Source organism: Diabrotica undecimpunctata, chromosome 7, assembly GCF_040954645.1.
Source record: "Diabrotica undecimpunctata isolate CICGRU chromosome 7, icDiaUnde3, whole genome shotgun sequence".
Taxonomy (NCBI): domain Eukaryota; kingdom Metazoa; phylum Arthropoda; class Insecta; order Coleoptera; family Chrysomelidae; genus Diabrotica; species Diabrotica undecimpunctata.
In genome coordinates, this window is record NC_092809.1 from 123,108,379 (window position 1) to 123,132,594 (window position 24,216).

The window sequence follows — 24,216 nt, forward strand, 5'->3', positions numbered from 1 at the left end:
AATCACTCTTCCAAATAGTGGAATTATAGTATAGTTTATTATATTCAGATAATATTACCATTCTAAAGAAATAAAATGTATATTATTTTTATTAATATTAATAAATTAATTACGTAAAAATTATGGTATTTCATTTATGCTGCAGCTATATTTATTTGAAGTCTAATAAGTATACCTGTAAGATAAAAACAGGGCTTTGGGGCTGATGTCAAAAATTGCCATTAAATTTTAGTCGTTAAAATTTCCTACACCCCTGGAGGAAGTGAAAAATATCAATTACTACAAAATATAATGCAAGTATCTATAGTACATATTAACTGTTATATATCTGTCTTATCACGAAGAGATTAACATTTTTAAAACCAGAGGGACAAGAAGTAGAGGATGACCACAGATTCTAAGGGTCAGAAGATGGAGGGAAGTTACCAGGAATCAACAGAAGTGGCGACTTCCTTGTGAGCAGGCCAAGATCCACAACGGATTGTCGAGTTACTTACGATGATGGTATCTGTATTATTTATCTACTTTCTAAAACATTCTATATAGTAAATTACAAAAAGCTGTTTAAATATTGTATACTTATTCTCTTCAAGATAAGTCGAACTGAGGACTTAAGATATTCTAAAAATATAAAGTTATTTATAACAAATATATTACAAATGTATGCCTCGCTCGCAGATAAGTAACAACTAACGCAAAAATCGGAAAAGATAGCCAATATCAATCAGTAGATCCGTATGATTTTGTTAAACCCTACAGAAACTGTGTAAGTTCTGCAATGCGATAGTGATTGCAATTATATTACAGTCTACAACAAGAGCAAGTATGTTTTCCAATTAGTACAGAGTATTTACTAAGTTTTCATGATATGAGCTGATATTGTTCTGAAGCTATTTTCTTGTGGCATCTTAAAGTCAAAAAATTTAAAACCCACAGTATGGTGGAGATACGTATATGATGATTTATTCTCAATATGGCCTCATGGATCAGAATTGTTGGACACATTCCTGAATGATAGAAACGATAAAGAAGAGAAATAACATTTACCATGGAAAAGAAATATAATAACATACTACCTTTTATTTAGGTGAAACATCAAAGCCATTAAATGTTAGAATAGGTGAACATCAATCTAATATTAAAAATAGAGAATTTGATAGATCTCAAATATGTAAACACACATGGGAAAATGAACATAGGGTTCAATGGGACGATTCAAGTATAGTCATAAAAGTAATATATGGTAAAAAGAGAAAAATCAAAGAAGCGGCTCTAATTATGTGTGTCGCAAATTCCTCGGCAGAATGCAGTAGGATCTGGTTACCCATATTATAAGAGGAAGTTAATAAAAGGAAAATACCAGTATTAGTAAATCAGTAAAATATCGAGGATACATTTTTTTTTAATTATATATATATATATATATATATATATATATATATATATATATATATATAAAATCATAATTTGGTGTTTATGGAGAGTAAACTAAATGTAAGGCCAAATACCATGTCGGGATAGTATTATGAGGTTTTTTTCCTGTTTTTTTCCTCATGATTTACTATGGAATCACTAACAGGAGAATTTTACTGCCATCATGGCGTCTGGTTGTCTTTTGAAGACGAATCACATGTTATGATTTTTTCTGACGGATTCAAGTTAAAGTTGATTTCATGTAATTGAATGAAGTATCTTACAATGAAGTCGTTCCAAGAATGCATTGGCAACATCATTTTAAAGTCGTCTACTTTAAAACTTATAATATATTTCTAAGTTGTCAATATAAATGAGTCAGATAAAATTAAATTATTAGAAAAAATTTTCACAAGTAAAAAAAAAACAAAATTCGTTTAATTTATTAATGTTTGTATTTTGAAAACGATTTCCGAAGGGGAAGTTAAAACGTCAATAAACTTATTATAAAATTGCGACTTGTTTCCATTAGATATGAGAACAATAATTAAATTACGGATTGACTATTTGAAAGAAATAAATATTGCCATTTAAATAAAACACTGATAGATATAAAAAAAAACCTAATATATCATACTAAAAAATAATAAAATAAAAATCTGTGCTTAACGGAAATACTTTCAAGTCATATTCTCTTTCTCACACATACACACATTACAAGGACCCGGTATAAACTTTTCAAACGATGCTTATATAATTGAAAAGCCTTATTTGAGGTTAACAAGAATTCTGAATTTTCAAGAAATCAAAAACATTAGATACTTGTAAATTACCGTTTCAGGAATGCTGTCAGTAGAGTCACTACATTTCCAGGAGCTGATATTGGACTAGATCTTTAACCTCTCGTGGCATATAGTAAAGTACACCCAAAAAAATGGAAATAATGGATAAGTAATCTGAAAATAATTTAAAAAATGGTTCTATCTATACTAGATGAAAATACCAACAAAACTATTAATGAACAAAATATAAAAAAAAGAATGCAAATATATTTATTAGAGTCATTCAGCGACGGCATAAATAACGGTATTTTAAGATTGTATTTTCGTTCCTAAAATATTGGAACCAAAGGTAGAACACGCGATAAAGAATGCAAAAACTAGAAAAACTTTTGGCCAGATGAAGCACCGACTGAGGTAGGTATCGAATCAACCATTTTTTGTGTCATAGTCAGACACCATGTTTGAACTGTCCAGCCCTTATCTATAAACACTGATTAAACATAAATCAAAGAAATGTCAGACCGAAAGGTCTGTGAATGATATCTAAATACTTGTCTGAAGAATTATTTACTGGAAGAAGTTTTTTAACGAAGATCATATCAATGCCGAAGATATCTTTCTAAACGAATTACGGAAATGCGAGAAATTGACCAAGAAGTTTTCATACATCATAACTGCGACATCTTAAATACAATGATGATGAATAAGACGATTAAGAAATAGACAAAGTAGAACCCGACGAAGATAAATTAGAGGAAGATGATTAAAAAAAGAAAATTTAACAAGTTTAAAAATAAATCAAAAATAAATACAAGCATCAGATAATAAAGAAAACCCAAAATAGTTAATGGATGAACATAAAAAAACTGCTTTTCACACAAACTGGAATTTAAGTGGACGTTTAAAAGATACTAAACCAAAACTAAGAAACATTTACAAAAGTTGGTGTAAAGATAACTTATATTGGACAAACAGGAAGATTTTTTACCAAAAAAAAAACCGCACAAAGCCAGAATATGATACCCGCGCATAAAAAAATGATCTTTATCTAAATGTAATATTCTAGACATTAAAACTAATTGAAATTGAAGTTTTATTTGACAAAATAAGAGCCAAAATTTAAAGTTTTAAGTAGAAACGAATAATTATTTGTCCATCATTGAACAAATTATTAAAAAATAATAATTTGTAGTAATAATAGTAAATTGTATGAGGAAATGTCTAAATTAAATAGTACATTGTATAAAAAAAGCGTCAACTGGAATTTTGAGTTCTAATTAAAAACGATCAGAATACAACTAAAAATTTAACTAGGTAAATTAAATCAAACGCAAAAGCATTCAAACCAGTTGCACTTTCAAACTTAAAATCTGTTTCCACCTTGATTGATAAAGTTGTCATTTTAAAAATAATAATAAACTTGAAAACATTTGGCATCATGTTTAAATTACTTAATGAACTTATAAAAATAAAATTAAAATTAACAAATGTATTTTTATTTTTTTCTCAAGGCTGCGGCCGCATTGTCAACTGTCACAACAATTCAAACGCACGTATCTCCCTATACACCGATTAACAACTCAAATATCGTGAGATAATTCATTTTTTTAACAGGAAGCAGTAGAATTTAGTTAAGGAACTAAATTTTTATCGCTATCACTTTTCTAACGATTACGCGGCTGACCTACGACAACAGATAGTAATAGAAACTGCAGGCACACATATTTAACAAACGTAATTTCGGGCGCAACACCGCAACAAATATACAAAATTGTTATGTAAACAAACCTTGTTACAGTAGTTCTTGTGGGTGCATGAAGACGGCGATCGTCTAAAAATCGACGGCGACGCTACGAGCGTCCGGGAAGTTTGGACACCAGCACTAGACTCACGGCGCAAGGGCGACACAAGGTCGAATTCGGTTTTAATCGCGATGTTGCCGGTTCGTGGCCGGCAATTTTCTTTGCAGGATGAAGCAAAGAGAAGTCAACAAACTCATTCTATTCTTGGCGTGGCGGAGATCATTGAAAGCTTATGTAGGTATTTCGAGCGAGTTTTATTGACCAGGAATAATTAATTTGAGCTTCTGTATAGCAGTCTTGAAGATTTATATTTAATCGATTTAACAAATTAATCATTATTGAACCACATTACGACAAAATTTATGATCTTTTGAAAAAACAAAACTATTAAGGCGATTAATAACATGGATTAATAAAGGTCAATTAGTATATCTTCTTTTAAGATTCTGGTTTATATTTACATAATTATAAACTACTTCAAGTAATGAACCTACCAGTAGCTGCTTAAAAACTTGTCCCTTGATTTTTTTTTAATTACTATTACTCTACAGGGTGTTTCCAAAGTAATCTAAAATTTTTTGTGGAAGATTGGTCACTTAATTTTAAGATTAAAGTTTCTTTAAACATAGTATCAAAATAAAAAATCTCTCTTACTTGTTCTATGTGTCAGATCGTAGAAAAAATGTTAAACCTCTGCCTTTTATGGTAGCTAGAAAATAATAATTTCCTTACTCCCTTCCAAAGTGGTTTCGAAGAGGTAGATCCACATTAAACAATCACGTTGCATTACAGACTTTACAGACTGTTTTCAATAATAGAAAAACAGATTCTACATACGCACTTCACCTTCTAGATCATAATCATTCTTTTAATGACGAATTTAAAATTCTTCACATTCAAAATAAAGGCCTTAAGCTATCTTTGTTGGAATCTATGAAAATCAACAAATTAAAAAACACAGATATAATTCTGAATGACCAGCTTGAGACAAACAGTTCTCCCCTCCTCAACCTATTTCATTAGAGACTATAAAGTGCAAACCCATGCCAAAAACAGATCACTTGAGAAAGGTAATCAGCCGAAACAGCTGTAGTGATAAGAATTTAAAATAAATTTTGTGGAAGTTTTGAAAACAAAGTTTTCAGTGTTTTATTGTTACATAAGTCAGTTGGATATTTGCATGTGCAGATTTAGTCATGATCATGCATTTAGTTTTCTTTAAATTTATCTTCAGTCCGTACTCATGACAGCGTTCATTAAGGCGTTGCATTACGTTCTGTAAATCATTGTTGTTATCCGTCATTATTACTGTATCGTCTGCATAATGTTAGTTATTCAAAACTTCTCCATTGATAGATATACCTTATATTGAGTCTGAGAGCGCTTTTTGAAATACCTCTTCACTGTAGACATTGAAAAGTAGTGGGGACAGCACGCAACCCTGGCGGACTCCTATCTGTATTTTTATATTTTGGGTGTAATGGTTGTCAACTCTTACCTTGGCAGTTTGATTTCAATATAAATTAGATACAATTTTCATATCACGACTGTCAATATTTTTGCTTTTTAATATATCTACAAGCTTTTTATGTTGAACCTTATCAAATGCCTTTTCAAAGTCTACAAAACATAAGTACATGTCCTGATTCATGTCCATGCATCTCTGAGCCAGCACATTCAAGACGAACAAAGCATCTCTTGTACTCATACCATTTATAAAGCCAAATTGTGTGTCACTAATTTCATATTCAAGAGTTTTAACAATTCTGCTGTGAATTATTTTAAAAAATATTTTAAGTGTGTGACTCATTAAAGCTATTGTTCTGTGATCTGAGTAAGTTGTTGCACTTGGCTTTTTGGGAATTGCTACAAAGGTCGATTGCAGCCATTATCTGGGGATTGTGGCAGTCTGATATATTAGATTAAAGAGTTCAACCATTACATGAATAACAATAATAAGCACCAGAGGTGAACTGCACAATAATAAATCTTTATTTTGACTTCTTAAAATCAATCGATTCAATACGACACTATGTTTCAACAACAATACTAAACGCAGGAAAATAAAGACGTTTTCTTGTAAAATGTATACACATTACACATGAATCGCCTAGTATCAAAATCGCCAAAATGCCATTTTTCCAGTTTTGAGGTATGTACTCCCCTGGATTCGTCTCATTAATACCTATCGACTGATAGTAACCTTCAGTATTAAAACAGTAAAAATTTTGCCAAAAAAAATCTCAAAGTTTGCTTTCCGTTTCAAAGTAACTTATGTTTTGGGAGATTTATGTATCAAACAACCAATCTTTAAAAGAGCCAATCAGGAGACTTTCCTTTATTCACGTGACCTGAATATCGTAAACAAGAACCATGACCGATGTACTTTAATCAGTGCTTGGTTATTTACAAATTTTTAGCATTTAATAGCACATTAAACAAAATTTAAGAACTTTTAAGTTAAGAAAAAAACTGAAACTGTTGATTTGTGCTGGCACGGTGGTTGTTTTGGTACTTTTCCGATGTATCAGAAATAGACAGAAAACTGTTTTCAGATGTCTTAAAAAATTGGTGGGTCAAAAACAAGAGATTTTTAGTTCAAATAGAGGTTTAAGCCATACTGTTATAAATAGTACACTTACCTGAGACGTTTCTTAACATTACATTTCCATTTTTCAGGTTATTTAATTATTTTTCGGCATTTAGTTGGTGTTACCGACACGGGTGAAATATCCATTTTTTTTTCTTAACTTAAAAGTTCTTAAATTTTGATTAATGTGCTATTAAATGCTAAAAATTTGTAAATAACCAAGCACTGATTAAAGTACATCGGTCATGGTTCTTGTTTACGATATTCAGGTCACGTGAATAAAGGAAAGTCTCCTGATTGGCTCTTTTAAAGATTGGTTGTTTTGATACATAAATCTCCCAAAACATAGGTTACTTTGAAACGGAAAGCAAACTTTGAAATTTTTTTTGGCAAAATTTTTACTGTTTTAATACTGAAGGTTACTATCAGTCGATAGGTATTAATGGGACGAATCCAGGGGAGTACATACCTCAAAACTGGAAAAATGGCATTTTGGCGATTTTGATACTAGGCGATTCATGTGTAATGTGTATACATTTTACAAGAAAACGTCTTTATTTTCCTGCGTTTAGTATTGTTGTAGAAACATAGTGTCGTATTGAATCGATTGATTTTAAGAAGTCAAAATAAAGATTTATTATTGTGCAGTTCACCTCTGGTGCTTATTATTGTTATTGATGTAATGGTTGAACTCTTTAATCTAATATATCAGACTGCTACTATCGCCAGACAATGGCTGCGATCGACTTTTGTAGCAATTCCCAAAAAGCCAAGTGCAACAACTTACTCAGATCACAGAACAATAGCTTTAATGAGTCACACACTTAAAACATTTTTGAAAATAATTCACAGCAGAATTGTTAAAACTCTTGAATATGAAATTAGTGACACACAATTTGGCTTTAGAAATGGTATGAGTACAAGAGATGCTTTGTTCGGCTTGAATGTGCTGGCTCAGAGATGCATGAACATGAATCAGGATATGTACTTATGTTTTGTAGAATTTGAAAAGGCATTTGATAAGGTTTAACATAAAAAGCTTGTAGATATATTAAAAAGCAAAAATATTGACAGTCGTGATATGAAAATTATATCTAATTTATATTGGAATCAAACTGACAAGGTAAGAGTTGACAACCAGTACACCTAAAATATTAAAATACAGAGAGGAGTCCGCCAGGGTTGCGTGCTGTCCCCACTACTTTTCAATGTCTACAGTGAAGCGGTATTTCAAAAAGCGCTCTCAGACTCAATAGAAGGTATATCTATCAATGGAGAAGTTTTGAATAACTTACGTTTTGCAGACGATACAGTAATAATGACGGATAACAACAATGATTTACAGAACGTAATGCAACGCCTTAATGAACGCTGTCATGAGTACGGACTGAAGATAAATTTAAAGAAAACTAAATGCATGGTCATGACTAAATCTGCACATGCAAATATTCAACTGACTATTGAAGATACTGCAATTGAGAGTGTTAATAACTATAAATACTTAGGAACATAGATAACATCAGATGTAGACCAAATCAAAGAAATTAGGACACGCATTGAAGTAGCGCGTGCATCATTCATTAAACTTAAAAAGTTTCTTTGTTGTCGGGATATAAGGTTAGAACTACGCCTGAGAATGCTTCGATGTTACGTGTTCTCTACTCTTCTTTATGGCTTGGAAGCGTGGACACTAAAACAAGTCCATCTGAATAAGTTGGCCGCCTTTGAATTTTGGTGTTACAGAAGAATCTTACGAATATCATGGATTCAAAGAATGTTAAACGTGGAAGTAACTAGAAGGATAGGAAATGAGGCGGAAATAATATTAACTATCAGAAGACGAAAACTTGAGTACTTAGGACATGTGATGAGAGGGCAAAAATACGAATTATTACAACTTATTATTCAAGGCAAAATCCAAGGAAAGCGAAATGTGGGAAGACGGAGAATATCCTGGCTTAAGAACTTAAGGGAATGGTTTGAATGCAGTAGTGCAGAACTTATTAGAACGGCAGTCAACAGAGTCCGCATAGCCATGATGATTTCCAACCTTCGATAGAAGATGGAACTTAAAGAAGAAGAAGCTTATTAATTTGGTAGCAGTTTCTCCAAATCGAAGAAAAAATATTTCAACCCATCCTATGTATGTGAGATTCGAATAAAAATCCGCACAGTAAGATTAAATATACATGATAAAATCTGAATATGAAAAAAATTTGTGAAATGTGCAAAAATAACATACGAAAAACAGTAAAAATAAATATTGAGTAACAAACAATATTATCGTAAGTATATATTAATATTAATAGATCACTTTCTTGTTTTCAAACTTTGTGAAACACGACCTTGTAAATTTTTTATAACTAAGGGAGTTTTTTTTTGTTTAATGAGGATTAAAATAGAATGAATATCTAAACATTTTTGGAGCTTTGCGTATAAACAAATTTATTATTTCCAAGAAATAGAACCAATTTGTTGAAGCGTTGGCTTCTTATCTTTGGTACATAAATCTTATTTACACGAAATATAATTTAATAATAAATATTTTTTAACTATATAAATCTAAAAATAATCAATAATATACATTATATAAATTAAACTTCGCGCGAATGCTGTAAATAATTAAGAAATCGTAAACCATATTAATACTATTTTTATAGTGTTCTTGCAATCGTCACGGAGTAATAAAATTGAAGACCTGTAAAATGTAAATTGTATTTTTTAATAAAACTTATTTATTTTATTCAAAAATAAAAAGTTTCTTGCCATTTGTAAAAGATACATTTATTTAATTAAGGAAAAAGGCGCCAAATGTCGCCTGTCTAAATTTCCAATGTGTTTTAAATGTATCCATTATTTTCGAATCCGGAGAAAACTAATAAATATTTTTGAAAAATTTAAACGCAGAATGAAAGATTACATTATTACTCAGGGCAGAAAGTCTCTGAAAACTTCTGCAGTGTTTATTTTAATATGTTATGTAACAGGGGTGAAAATAAAAGAGAAAATATAGTATAATTTTTAATTGAAAATATTGCATGCAAAAGAAACTTTTTATTTATTCTAAAAAATATTTTATTCTGCTTTTAAATTTTTCAAAAATGCTTTTTAGTTTTCTCAGGATTTGAAAAAAAAATAGATACATTTAAAACACGTTGAACATTTTGACAGGCGACATTTTGCGCCTTTCCCCTTTAATACCTTGCGATTACAACTACTATTACTTACCTTATATAATTACGATTAGAAAACTATTCAAATTCAAAATAAATAGGATCAACTTCGGAATCCGAGTCGTCTTGAGGGTTAATAATTAGGTTAATCATCTCTACGGTCGCATCAATTATGTTATCAAGATCCCACATTTTTTGTTCTTCTTCTATTACATGTCTTACTGCATTTTTCCAGTTTTGTTTTGTAATATGTTATAAAGACTCGTATAACAATCCACGTACAACTTGTATTTTATATGACGTATTTTTTCTAGCCACATAACTTTTCATTTGTGCTCAAATGAATTCAATTGGATTTATTTCGCAGTGGTAGAGTGGAAGTCTAAATACTGTGATGTTTCGCCTTTCCGCCATTTTGTCAACTACGTATTTCTTGAACTTAGATTTGTGTTGCCGGGCAATTTTTAAAAGTTCTGCTTTTACCATTCCATCTTCGTAAGGCAGTTACTTATTCCGCAGCCAGTCAAGAATATCCTGTTTCTTTCACGCATTCGTTAAAAGTCTTTTTACTAGTCGTGAATGATAAGGTGCATTATCTAATACTATAATTGAATTTGGTGGTATGTTTTCAATCATTTGCTCAAAATACTCTTCGAAAACATCAGCTGTCATCTCCTCGTGATAGTCTTTTGTGCTTTTGGAATGAAATTCCAACAAACCATGCTTAACAAATCCTTTTTCACTGCCAATGTGAGAAATTATTAATCTACTGCCTTTACCAGAAGGTGGGGAGATACCAGTAGACCAACCTTTCATAAAGGCTTGCCTGGAGCTTAATATATTTTTATATGACCAAATTTTTTTTAGATTATGACCTGAGTTTACCCACGTTTCATCCTGGTAGAAGATGGGCCTTTCTTCAGCCCGGGATTTTCGTATGAATCTTAGATAATTTCTTCTCCAACATCATCTTCTCCTCCCGGTCAATCAAAAGTGATTTTCGGTCTGATTTCTCCCACCGGAAATTTAATTCTTTTAAAACTTGCCACAATTTAGTTCGTCCGATATGAGGCAAATCCGGGTCGTCTCTAACTTCTTGTAAAATTTTGTTTAGGTTTGGTATTTATTTTTTGAAAAAAAATCCATGAATTTTCCTTCGAATACCATTTTTGGCAAATTCATCAATTTCAACAGGCTTTTTCACTCTCTTTAAGTGTTCGTTTGTGTTTGGGTTAGCTATACCGTGTTTTTTCTTTCTGATAGGAACCTATATAAAGTTGACTCTCCTACGCCAGTCATGTTGGCACAACTTTCGACTATGTTGCGAACAGTGTTTGTGGGATTCTGAAAAACCAGAGCATCGTGAACATTCAGGACAACAGTCTTCTCTCTTGGTGAATAGACAGACTTACTGACTGTACGCAACAGTACCGGTGTAACACTTGATGATGAAGCCATCACAAACAATCCAACACAACGAGCACGAGCGAAAGGTACGTATATATTCGTAGGTATATGGAATAAAAAATCACTCACGCACTGCATATAATTCGCAAAAGAAATATTCGAGACGCTAATTACTGCCGTAGACGCGGAAACACCGACGAGCCGTAAATTACATGCCATCAAAAACGTACTAAACAAAAAAATTGTTTTGTTCGTAATAAGTTCACCCTTTCAAGTTAAGTTTCGAATATAATTATATTATTAAAAATCTGGGGAATTCCATCTTAATTATCTTGCAACGAATAGTACCTTCGGATATGAATTCCAGGTTTTCTAGTAAAGTGATTAAACGCGAAGATTAGTATTGAAATATCCAAAGAGATAAGGTATTCTTATTTACAAAATTGTTAATGGTTAAATTCTTATTTTTATTAATATAATATAATAACCAACATTAGTCGTGAAAGTTTTAATTGTTTTTTTGCTAAATATATTAGTATTAAAATATTATCAATATTATATGTAACAGTATTAAAACATTATATTATTATTTAATGAATAAACACCTCAGGAACGCCTATGATTTACGACCGTTTTATGAGTTTGAGGCATATTTCGTGCTCTCAACAATTTGTGAACAAAGAATACTGTTTTTTAAGCAGATCTGTTTTGTAAGAATTGTATTATTTTCTGTAAAATTTAATATAACCTGAGTGGGAGCCTTGTTACTGGCTCCCTATATTCGAGAGTTGGAAATCTTTTGATTCCAAGCCTTACTTCAAAGGACTTGTGAATGGATGTATCTCCATAGGTTTGGTTCTTCAGTGACCGTTGAAGGATAAGGATTGTTAATTTGAGCAAATATAGCTCCAGAGAAATAAAATCACCTTTAGTTTATCGACTTATAATTAACTATTTTTAGAGTAAACAGGTTCAAAACGACCGTAGCTGACAATACAATATCAAATAATTCTTTCTTTATCACACGTAAAAAAAAACCGTATTTATAAGAAAAAATGCCCGATTTCGGCGTAGAGAAATATTTTATATATGAATTGAGAGTGTTGCCTCAAGGGCGTGTGAGTGAGAACTAACTAATAAAATAAAATTTGGTGCGTAAAAGTGTAGATTACCCCTCTTGTATTTAGGTGTGAAAACTATTTAAGAGGCTGTGGCGCCGTTAAGTCGGCTAGCAAACTTGATATTAGTGAATATTTTACTTATTCTACACTAAGAAAAGTGTAAAGAACTATATTTTTATTTTGTGTTTTAAAATGATATGTTCATTTCTGGAACATAGACTGCCCGCGTTGAAGTATTTACTTCAAAACGAAAGAAAGAGTGATTTGAGAAAGTAAGCAAACTTAACTTAAATGTAATTTAAGAAATAACTATTCCTAAACTAGAGTAATACATATAAATGTGACAAAATTTAAAATTTTAATTTTCTACTTTGTCCACAGGAAGAGGACAGAGTTTTGTAATGGGTCTGTTAAAATATCCATCTCTAGTCCTTATTTTAACACTACGGACCTTATCGTCCTTACCAGTAAACAATTCAACAATTCTTGCCAATGGCCAGTGTAGGGGTGGAACCTTATCTTCCTTTAATAGAACTAAGTCGTTAACTTCAAGATTCTTCTGTGGTGTTAACCACTTGGGGCGATTCTGAAGTTGATTAAGGTAATCAATTTTCCAGCGTTTGGCAAATGATTGCTGAATCTTCATGTAGTTTTGCCAAATTGTTAATTTATTGTCAGGTATTTCCGTCACTATCTCTTCAGGAAATGACGTAATTGGTTTTCCTATTAGGAAATGTCCTGGAGACAATGTGTTAAAGTCATTTGGATCATTTGACATAGCACAAAGAGGGCGTGAGTTTAGTACTGCTTCTATTTGTGCGAGAACTGTGCTAAAGGCTTCAAAAGTTAAAGTGGTATTGCCTAAAAGCCTTAAAATGTGATATTTGGCACTTTTTATGGCTGCCTCCCAAATTCCACCATGATGCGGAGAATGGGCTACAATAAATTTCCATTGGATTTCAGAAGAGGAGAGAAAATTGAATATGGACTCAGAGGTTTCCCTTTGTTTAAGAAATAGTGCAACTTCCCTCAACTGATTTCTAGCTCCTAGAAAATTAGTGGCGTTATCTGAGTAGATAATTTGTGGACAGCCTCTCCTACTGATGAATCTTTTTAAAGCAAGTAAGAAACTTTCGGTAGACAGACCTGTGACTAATTCGATGTGCACTGCACGAGTAACCATACATACAAACAACGCTATGTAGGATTTTATTTTTGGAGCCTTTCTTAAATTGGAGCTTTTTATAAGAAATGGACCACCAAAGTCTAGACCGACATTGGTAAATGGAGGGGAGAAACATGAACGTTCCCGTGGTAAATCAGCCATTAACTGTGTGGCTGTCTTTGCTTTAAATTTAAAACAATCGTGACATTTATTAATTATCCTTTTAGTTTCTTTGAGACCATTTAGACACCAATATCTTAAACGAAAATTGGAAAGAGTATTTTGAGGGCCTACATGACATAATCTTATATGTTCTCTATGCAGCATTAATTTTACTATGTGATTATGAGAGGGTAGAAGTAATGGGTACTTCTGTTCATATGGGACGTCTGAGTACCTTAGACGACCACCTACACGAATCATTTGCTGATTATCTATGAATGGGTTGAGTTTTAAAATTGTTTTATTTGAAATTATCTCCTTATTTTTAAGACAAGAAAATTCTCGAAAAAAGTGTGCCTTTTGCAAAAGTTTTATTATTAAATTTTCAGCATTTTTTAATTCTGAAACAGAGAAGGGTCCAACATATTTTTCATTTGGAAACTTGAAATTGTGAATGTACCTGAGAATAAGTGTGATACTGCGTTGTAGTTTTGAGAAGTTTGAAAATTTGAGAGATAAATTTTCAATGAAACTTATTGGGCTTTCTTGTGCTAGATGAACTATTTTCTTTTCCTCGGGTATTTTACTTACATTTGGTTTTGAATCATAAGAAGTTAAATCTAAGTCATAATTAAGTAGAAATGAGGGACCTTCAAACCAAAATTTTGAGTTTAGAAGTTCAGGAGCAGACATGCCTCTTGACGCAATATCTGCGGGGTTTTGTTTTGACTTTATATATCGCCACTTAAATTGTGGGTTTCCTTGTATTTCAGAAACTCTATTTGCAACAAACTGTGACCATCTCGAGCTATGTGAGCCTAACCAAGCAAGTACGATTTCTGAGTCCGTCCAGCAGTTTATTGAGTCTATTTGAGGTAATTTATTATTTAGAATTTCAACTATTCTTTTAGTGAGTTTGCTGCATAAAACAGCACCCATAAGTTCTAACTTAGGTAAAGTTAATGTTTTTATTGGAGCTACCCTACTTTTAGAGGTGATGAGTGTGGAAGAGACATTCCTTGAGCTATAAGTAACTCTAATATATATGCAGCTGGCGTATGCCTTTTCACTAGCGTCGGAAAATGCGTGGATGCATACTACATACATAATTTTTGTATTGTATACTACATACATAATTTTTAATAAAAAAAGGTCTGTGAATTTTTAAATGTTTTAGTGCTGAAATATGTTTGAGAAAATTTAACCATTCATTTAAGAGTGTAGAGTCTAAACTTTCATTCCACTGAATTTTTGAAAGCCAAATCTTTTGCATTATTATTTTTGCAGTTACTATTACAGGATTAATTAATCCCTTGGGGTCGAAAAAACTTGCGATTATCGAGAGCACTTGTTTCTTAGTGTAGGAATCTTTTATTTCGATTTCTGGCACTGAAATAGAGAAACTATCTAATTTAGAGTCCCAACAAAGACCTAATATTTTATTGGAATGATTTTCTGGAGATATGACATACGTGGAGTCAGTTGAAAATTGTGAAATATTTTCTAAAAATTGTGGTGAATTTGAACACCATTTGTGAAGAGATATGCCTGCCTTTTGTAGCAGTGCAGTGATTTGCTCATGCGCAAGTGTGAGTGTTTCAATACTATTTGTACCATATAGTATGTCATCAATATAGCAAAAATTAATGAGCATATCATGAGCGAGAGGATATTCTTCCTTATGCATGTTTGCGAGTTCAATTAAACATCGTGTGCTAAGGAAGGTAGCTGGTTTCGTTCCATAGGTAACCGTTTCCAATTGTATACATTTTAACGGCTCCGAGGGAGAGTTGCGCCACAAAATATTTAATAAGAAAGTTTGGTTGGGGTTTATTCTGATTTGTCTAAACATCTTTTTTATATCAGATGTGAATACATACTTGAAGAGTCTAAAGTTGACTAAAGTGTCAAATAGTTCTGGTTGTGTGGTATAACCCTTTAACATAATATCATTAAGGCTAAAACCAGAAGTGGTTTTCATGGATGCGTCAAAAACTACGCGCAAACGAGTTGTGAGAGAAGTGTCTTTTTCTACACTGTGGTGAGGCAAGAAATATTTGTTTTCTGAGTGTACATTCTGCAGAGACAACGGAACATATTTTGCATGTCCTAATTCAACATACTCATCTATAAAAGATTTATATTGTTTGTAAAGAGAATCATTTTTTGAGAATTTGTTCTCCAAATTTAGAAATCGCCTTCGCGCCATTTGGAAAGAGTCGCCCAATTTATTATTTTCATTAGGCGTGCATAGGGGTAAATCTACTTGGAACTGTCCATTCGGTAGGATTTGTGTTGTGGCTTTAAATATTTTCTCAGCCTTTTCATCATCAGGACTTAAACGCTTTATTTCGGGAACTTCTTTAATGTCCCAAAACCTTTGGAGAAGATTATTTATATTTTCTTCTTCAGTGTGAGATTGAACAAATAAAGAAATATGATTCGAGTGTGAATAGTTACAGTTTGAGTGAGAGTGCATCTTTTTCTTAGATGAAACTTGTGGAGATAAGTTACCGAACATGACATATCCTAAATGAGTGTTTTGAAGCACTGGAAGACCTGCTCCAATATGAATTAAACCATCCTTTAATAGATCACAGTAAATTTCTGCACCTAATAAGAGATCGATTCTCCCTGGGGAGGAGTAAGAGGGATCACTGAGCTTTATGCCATCTGGTATTTTTATTTTGCTACGATCTAGAGGTACCTGAGGTATTTTACACGTAATATTATCCAAAACTGCACATGATACTTCAAATTTCATATCATTGTTTTTATATGGGAAAAATTCAATGTTTACCATTTCATTTGAGATGGAACAATTTTGAGAGATTGTGGAAATTTGTAATCTTTTATTAGTGGTAGAGTAATTTAGTTTATTTACTAAATCTTTTGTTGCAAAACTCGATTGAGATCCATTATCGAGAAGACATCTTGCGTGTACAGGTTGTCCACTTTTAGAGTAAATTGTTACCAGCGCTGTGGCTAGCAAAACTTCGTTTTTTGGATTGAAAGTGGAGAGAGAAGAGATGCAAGATGAATTTTGACTTTGTGTGTCTGAGAGTAGACAATATTCATTTGTCTGAGTGCTTAAGTGAGTAGAAGTGTTTGGTGATTCATTATATGAATGTGGAGAATTAATTCTTTGAGTAACTTGGGCATTATTACTCCTTTGAGGAACATGAGAATGACTTTGAGAGATATGTGGTGCACTATGGCGAGTTTGTGAATCACCCTGTATACTTGCGGACGATTGAGAGGTTTGTGGTGCATTAAAGCGTGATTGTTGCCTATTGGCGTAACTTTGATTACCATCATGTGAATTTGAAGCACTTTGATTGCTTCGAGTGGGAGAGAATAAATTATTTTGATGAGTGTGAGAAAAATTATTTTCTTCATGCAGAAGTGTATTGTGCTTTTTATTGCAAATTTTACATGTGTATTTAGAGATGCATTTATCAGTAAAATGCTTAGTGCCAAAACAGTTTCTGCAAAGCTGTGCTTGCTTTACAAAATTAAACCTTTCTCGAGAATTTGTGTCTTTAAATAAGTTACACTGATATATTTTATGACCAGTTTGTTTACAAAATATGCAATTTGCATAGCTAGATTTATTATTATTTATAGTGGAAATATGAGTAGTTTTTTGAGTGACTTTATTATTAAACTTTGACTGAGTTTCAGTGTAATTAAGTTTCTCTAAAACATTACATCTTTTTTCTAGGAATTCAAAAAATTGTTTGAGTGTTGGAACATTCTTAGAACCTACTTCATATTCAAAAGCCTTGTGAGAAGCAAAATCTATTTTTTCTAAAAATATTTCTATTAAAAGGAGGTCCCAATGTTCAATTGGAACTTCGAGATTACTAAGAGCTTGAAGCGTTTGCTTCGTGTGTACAAGAAAATCTCTTAGTACCTGAGGAGTGCATTTAACTAGAGATTGAGACTTTAACAGCTTTTTTATAAGAGTACTAATCACTCGTGATTTGTTATCATATCTTTCTTTTAGGGTTTTTATAGCGATAGCAAAATTTGCATCTACTACTTCGATGCTGCTAATTAAGTTTAAAGGTTCTCCTTTGAGGAAGGATTTTAAATATATAAACTTTTGTACATTATTTAAACTTGAATTGTTTGTGATCAGAGTTTCAAATAGTTGAAAAAATTCATTGAATTCTGAGAAATTTCCGGTAAAGGTTTTCATGCTAATTTCAGGCAGCCTCGCACTGGAAACAGCATTATTATTTGAGCTAGGTACTTTATTTTCTGTTAAATTTAATTCTATTATTTTTCTTTGCAAACCTTTGAGTGTGTTGAAGTATTTTTCTTCAACATTTGCTCGATCAGCTGATTGTTGGTCACTGTCATCAGTCTGTTCGATTTCTAATTGAATTTGTTCATATTGTGTGAAAAAATTAAAAAGTTTTTCTTTCCTATTTTCAAAATCAAGTATTTCGTTTTCTGTGTCTTTATTGGCTATAAACCATTCTGAGATACGTGTAATTGATGCTTTAAGTGATTTGCGCTTTTTCTTTAAAGCTTCCATTTTTTATTTAAAAGTGAATTTATTTGCAAATATATATTGAGCGAGAAATAAGAGTGAGTGATTTTGTTTAGTGTAAATGTCTTTTTCAACTAAGACGCGATTTTAATTTTAATAGAGTATTTTTACTAGAGTGATAAACAAATATTATTCGTGAGAGCGGGCTGTGAGACAATCTGTATAATAAACAATTGTCAGCTATCTTTAGCGATATTGAGAAGAAAGATCTAATGTCAAATCAAAGCCATTAGTTAATGTAAATATTAATAAACAAATAAAAGTCGAGACAAATATCTACCAATATAAATTATGTGCATGCAGTGATTATAGAAAATATAGAAAGAGTTTTAACCTCACCAAATGTTTTTTAAGTATCCAATTTAATTACCGCTGTCGCTTACCAATACATAACGCACTTTTCACAAAACACACGTGTCTAATCTTGAACGAAGGTCAACTTGTGCAATCTTTCTTCTAGGGACGAGAAACCATTATTCTTTCTTCCTGTTGCTCTCCGGCGTGTGTAATCCTTTTCTTTCTTCAGTCCTGTTTCATCAAATAATCTGTGCTCGATAGGACCACGAATTTGGGGGAGCCTTGTAACTGGCTCCCGATATGAGAGAGTTGGAAATCTTTTGATTCCAAGCCTTACTTCAAAGGACTTGTGAATGGATGTATCTCCATAGGTTTGGTTCTTCAGTGACCGTTGAAGGATAAGGATTGTTAATTTGAGCAAATATAGCTCCAGAGAAATAAAATCACCTTTAGTTTATCGACTTATAATTAACTATTTTTAGAGTAAACAGGTTCAAAACGACCGTAGCTGACAATACAATATCAAATAATTCTTTCTTTATCACACGTAAAAAAAAACCGTATTTATAAGAAAAAATGCCCGATTTCGGCGTAGAGAAATATTTTATATATGAATTGAGAGTGTTGCCTCAAGGGCGTGTGAGTGAGAACTAACTAATAAAATAAAATTTGGTGCGTAAAAGTGTAGATTACCCCTCTTGTATTTAGGTGTGAAAACTATTTAAGAGGCTGTGGCGCCGTTAAGTCGGCTAGCAAACTTGATATTAGTGAATATTTTACTTATTCTACACTAAGAAAAGTGTAAAGAACTATATTTTTATTTTGTGTTTTAAAATGATATGTTCATTTCTGGAACATAACCTATATATCAATTCTGTACTGATAAGTAAAAAGGTCTTAAGTCAAAAATATCGATTTGTTTTTTTTTTCAAACAAACAAATTAACGTACTAAAAGTATTTTACGACGTTAAAAAATAGATTGCTATTGAATGTAAGAGTTAATTTCAAAATAGAGATGAAAATCAGTCGATTTCTATTACTTTTTATCGATTTTTTTTAAGGTATTAAAATATGTATATGTATATACAAAATAACACTGCCTGGGGTGATTGCGAGGTGGATTGAGTAGCTCTGCGGTTACCATAGCCGGTCCCAAGCCCGGATAAAATGTGGAGGGTGATTGGCAAGGTTAGCAACCTACCAATCGTAAAAAACCAAAACTGCTCAAAACAATGTACAGTTAAAAAGACAAAATGCATGGTTACAACAGCAAATTTACTAAGAGCTGGAAGGTCAGATAATAGAACAAGTGATAGAGTTTAAAAATCTAGGCATCACATTATCTAGCTACGGAAAGCTCGAAACCGAAGTGGAAGATCAAGTGAATAGGGCAAACAGAGCCGCAGGCTACCTAAATGAAACAATATGGAGAAATAAAAATATCCGGAAAGAAACGAAAGGCAGAATTTACAAAACAGTCATCAGACCAATAATGACATACGCAGCAGAAACAAGACCTGATACAAAGAGGACAAAAAGAATATTAGAAACAGCGAAGATGAAAACACTTAGAAAAATTGATGGTAAGACACTATGGGACAGAGCTAGAATTACAGATATACGACGTAGATGCAAGGTGGAGAACATCAAGAACTGGGTAAGAAATAGAAGTGTAGAATGGAACGATCATATAAGCCGAATGACAACAAATAGAGTAGTAAAGACGGCAAGAGACGGTTCCCAATAGGAAGACGATCAGTAGGAAGACCACGAAAATGATGGAACGACAACTTACTGGAGGCACATTGAAAAACAGACAGAGTCATGTCTATATAAAAAGAAGAAGAAGAAGAAAAAGAAGAAGAAGTATATACAAAATATGTATAACAGTATTATTCTTTTTTTATATTATACTTTTTTTATATTATTATACTTTTTTTAAGGTATTAAAATATGTATATATACAAATATATATATAACAGTATTATTCTTTCTTTACTATTAAACAACACACACGAAACAACAGTTCTTAATACGTAAACAAACAAATTTTTATAAGTTGACAGATAAACTATTTAGAACATGGCGGATCTCACAGAAATTTGGATTGCGAAAAAAGCCCTTCGTTTCGCGTCTTGTTGGGTGGTCTATTCTGTGATAATATTATTTATCAAATTTTGTTAATTTAAGTGTTGCTTATGTGTATTACTAATAAGGTAATAACGTTGAATATAAATATCATAGAACAAAAGACTAATGGGTGCCGAAAACCAAAAAGTAATTTTTTGTGGAAGAAAAACGTTGGATGTGTACCTAGTGTTAACGCAAATGCAACGTTTCTCCGCTAGGAAAATATGAGCATTATTAAAATGTCCCAAAATTACACTTAATTGAAAATACGAAAAACTAAAAAGTTTAAAAAAATTTATTCTCGTTAAAACTTACATAGTAGATAAACACAATCAGACTAAGTTGCATGTGCAGGTAATTCACAATAAAATGATCTATACTGTTCTTCTAAACATTCAGTCATTTTCACCAAATCTGCTTTTTTTATTAAAAAAAGGTTCTCTGTACATTAGAGGCAAGGCTTCAGGTTCAATAAAATTGTAAACTGTATTTCGGACTGCAGCTCATTCTCGTGGCCTCTTTAGTAAAGGTGATGGCTACCATAATTGCAGGATATTATACGTTTGTCTTATCCGCAGAACAATCGGTTCGTTGGCTGTGATCTGTATCCAACGTGCTTCTGTTATTTTAATAATGTCTTTCTCAATTTGGCTCTCAACTGAGGTCAAGTCAACAAAATTCTCCTGTTTTATTTTAACCACCTGAAAAGGTTTTCTTGATCTTGCTGATTTGATTAGCTCAAATACATCTTGAGTGGAATATAGCTGACTGCTTTTTTTTTATCTTTTTGAAAAAAACTTAACAATGCAACAAAAGAATTAAAGGAATTAATCCATGAAGAAGAAAACCATGGAATTCAAGAATATTTAGAAAATTTAACACCGACTGAAGCTACAGATTACTCACTCTGGAAAGCCACGAAAAAACACAAACGGCCACAACAGCATAACCCACTAATCAAAGATGAGACAAACACCTGGGCTAGGAACGACAACGAAAAAGCTGATTTTTTTGGCAAGCACCTTCAAAAATGTATTCACGCCATACCCTTCTACAGTATCTACAGAGGAAGAAACAGAACTAACCAGATTCATAATAGCACCGTTTCAAATGGATTTGCCACACACGAAATTTACAGTTAACCAAGTAAAACAAACAATAAATGAAGTCAACATCAAAAAAGCCCCTGGATTTGACCTAATCTCTGGCAAGATTCTAAAAGAAGTCTCGGATAAGTGCATAAAACTAATAACCTTTATATTTAATGCAATCCTGCGCCTAAACTACTTCCCTAGTTCATGGAAAGTGGCACAAATCATAATAATCCTTAAACCCGGAAAAGGACTGGAAAATGCATCTTCATACCGGCCTATAAGCCTTTTGCCTATGATTAGCAAAGTCTTTGAAAAAATGTACGTAAAAAGGTTTAAAACGATAATAGACGAACATAAAATAATTCCAGAACATTAATTCTGTTTCCGAGACAAACACGGAACCATAGAATAAGTGCATAGGCTAGTCAACCAAATAAACAAGGATTTTAACGCCAAAAATTACGGTTTTGCTGCTTTCCTTGACATATCTTAGGCTTTTGACAAGGTATGGCATATATGACTACAAATAAAATTAAAGAAGCTCCTACCCTATCCTCACTTCCAGCTCTTAAAATCCTACATAGAAAATAGACACTTCCTGGTGAAGCACGGTACCGAGCACACTAAGATATATCATATTTACTCAGGCATCCCACAAGGCAGCGTTCTCGGCCCAATTATATATCTTTTATACACAGCGGACATTCCAACATCTAGTACAACTATTGTTGCAACGTATGCAGATCCTGGCATCCCACACAGATCCATCAACAGCATCAAGAAATCTTCAATCAAACCTAAATAGAATTCAGCAATGGATGAAAGTATGGCGCATCAAATCTAATGGAACTGAGTCAATACATGTTACGTAGAGAAACATGCCCCCCTCTATATATTGATAATTGTCTAATTCCTCAATCCAAGGACGCTAAATATCTTGGCATGCACTTGGATCGCCGTCTAACTTGGAAAAAACATTTTTTTAACAAACGAAAACAACTTGGACTTAAATTGAGAAATATGTATTGGGTCATTGGACGCAATTCAAAACTATCTTTGGATAACAAAATTTTACTCTACAAGTCCATCCTCAAGCCCATATGGACTTATGGGATTCAGCTATGGGGCACTGCTAGCGTCTCCAATACAAACATCTTACAGAGATTCCAAAACAAGGTGCTGCGTGCCATAGTCAATGCGCCATACTATGTATCCAACGAGGTGATTCAACACGACATCCCCTAGAATCCGTGAAAGAAGCCATACAACGTTTTAGTGCTAAATACTGTAAACGAGTGCTAGTGCATCCTAATGGGTTTGCTCTACAACTAAATGTGCGGAACGTCTTTGAAGTGCGTAGACTAAAACGTCAATTGCCGTCCGACTTGTCATACTGAACATAATAAGTGTATTCAAACTAATAAAATTTTAATTTTAGAATTGTAAAGAGGTTACTCACTGAAGTAACTCTCTGCATGTCTGTATTTTTTTACCATACCAAATGCTTAATGCCCAATGGGCAGATTGTTGTACTCAATGAAGTTAATAAAAAAAAATTAAAAATATAAATTTTATGAAATAACTGTTTAAGTTTAATACTGCAAAAATAATAATTTTAATTAAATAGATTCGACAATCGTACGCTACTGATACGGGAATAATTGAAATTTCAATGACAGTTCAGCGTTTGGCAAAATTGTTAACAGTGTTGCCGTGGTTTTAGAGTAAGAATTTTGTTTATGTGTTGATTTCTTACATAATTTGATTCTCAATATATTATATATTAATAAATTGTATTTATAAATACATATTAAATTTAGCTTAAGAGCTTTAAAAACTAATTAACAAGAAAACGAAAGATGATTGCAGAACCCTCCAGTTGGAGAAATATGGGTAAGGAAAAACGTGTCAGGTAAGACGTATGTAAACCGCTCTAGGAAAATAATGCCTGAAAAAAAAAAGTTAAAGATGTTGACTGCTCTAAATGTCATTTTAAATGCTCCCAAAAAATATGTCGAATACAAAGAGAAGAGATATTCATAGATTATTGGCAGCTGAAAGATCCAGGTAGACAAAAATCATTCATTTGTGCAGTTGTAAAAAATAATTTAATCTTAGGAGCACGTTCACGTCAAAAAAACTCTGAAGGACATAAAAATTATTCAAAGTATTATTACTTACCGCACGAAGATAATAAAAATCAAAAAGTATGTCTTTAATTTTTTTCTGTAAGACTGTGAGCATAAATTTTCAAGTTATAGTTCTGACCCTGACTGGACGTGGCGGTTCAGGAGCGTATGTAGGGACGGATAAAAGAAAAGGCCGTTAGGCTGCTAATACTACAGCTGCAAATATAATTGCTAAACATGAACTAAGGAACACATCGATTCCTTTCCTCGCATGGAAAGTCACTATTATAGAAAAGACTCAAAGAAACTTTACTTATCGTGCGATTAAAATGTCTCCATTTTCTACAGACTCTATGAACAATTTTACCAGGGAAAATAATATACCAAAG

The 24,216-nt window shown here is 32.4% G+C and overlaps 1 protein-coding gene across 6 annotated transcripts in view; it reads right to left on the reverse strand.

The window, feature by feature from the left end:
• The window catches only part of Gbs-76A (Glycogen binding subunit 76A), a 127,784-nt gene that overhangs the window by 89,234 nt on the left and 14,334 nt on the right, over positions 1-24,216 (reverse strand). The window contains exon 1 of one of the 6 annotated variants that reach the window (XM_072538106.1): positions 3,984-4,118. The exons of 4 other annotated variants lie outside the window; for them this stretch is intronic. The gene's annotated coding sequence lies outside the window, so the exon portion shown is untranslated. Of the gene's footprint in view, positions 1-3,983; positions 4,119-24,216 lie in introns of those variants that run through there. One more of the 6 variants, XM_072538108.1, reaches the window with a different exon arrangement.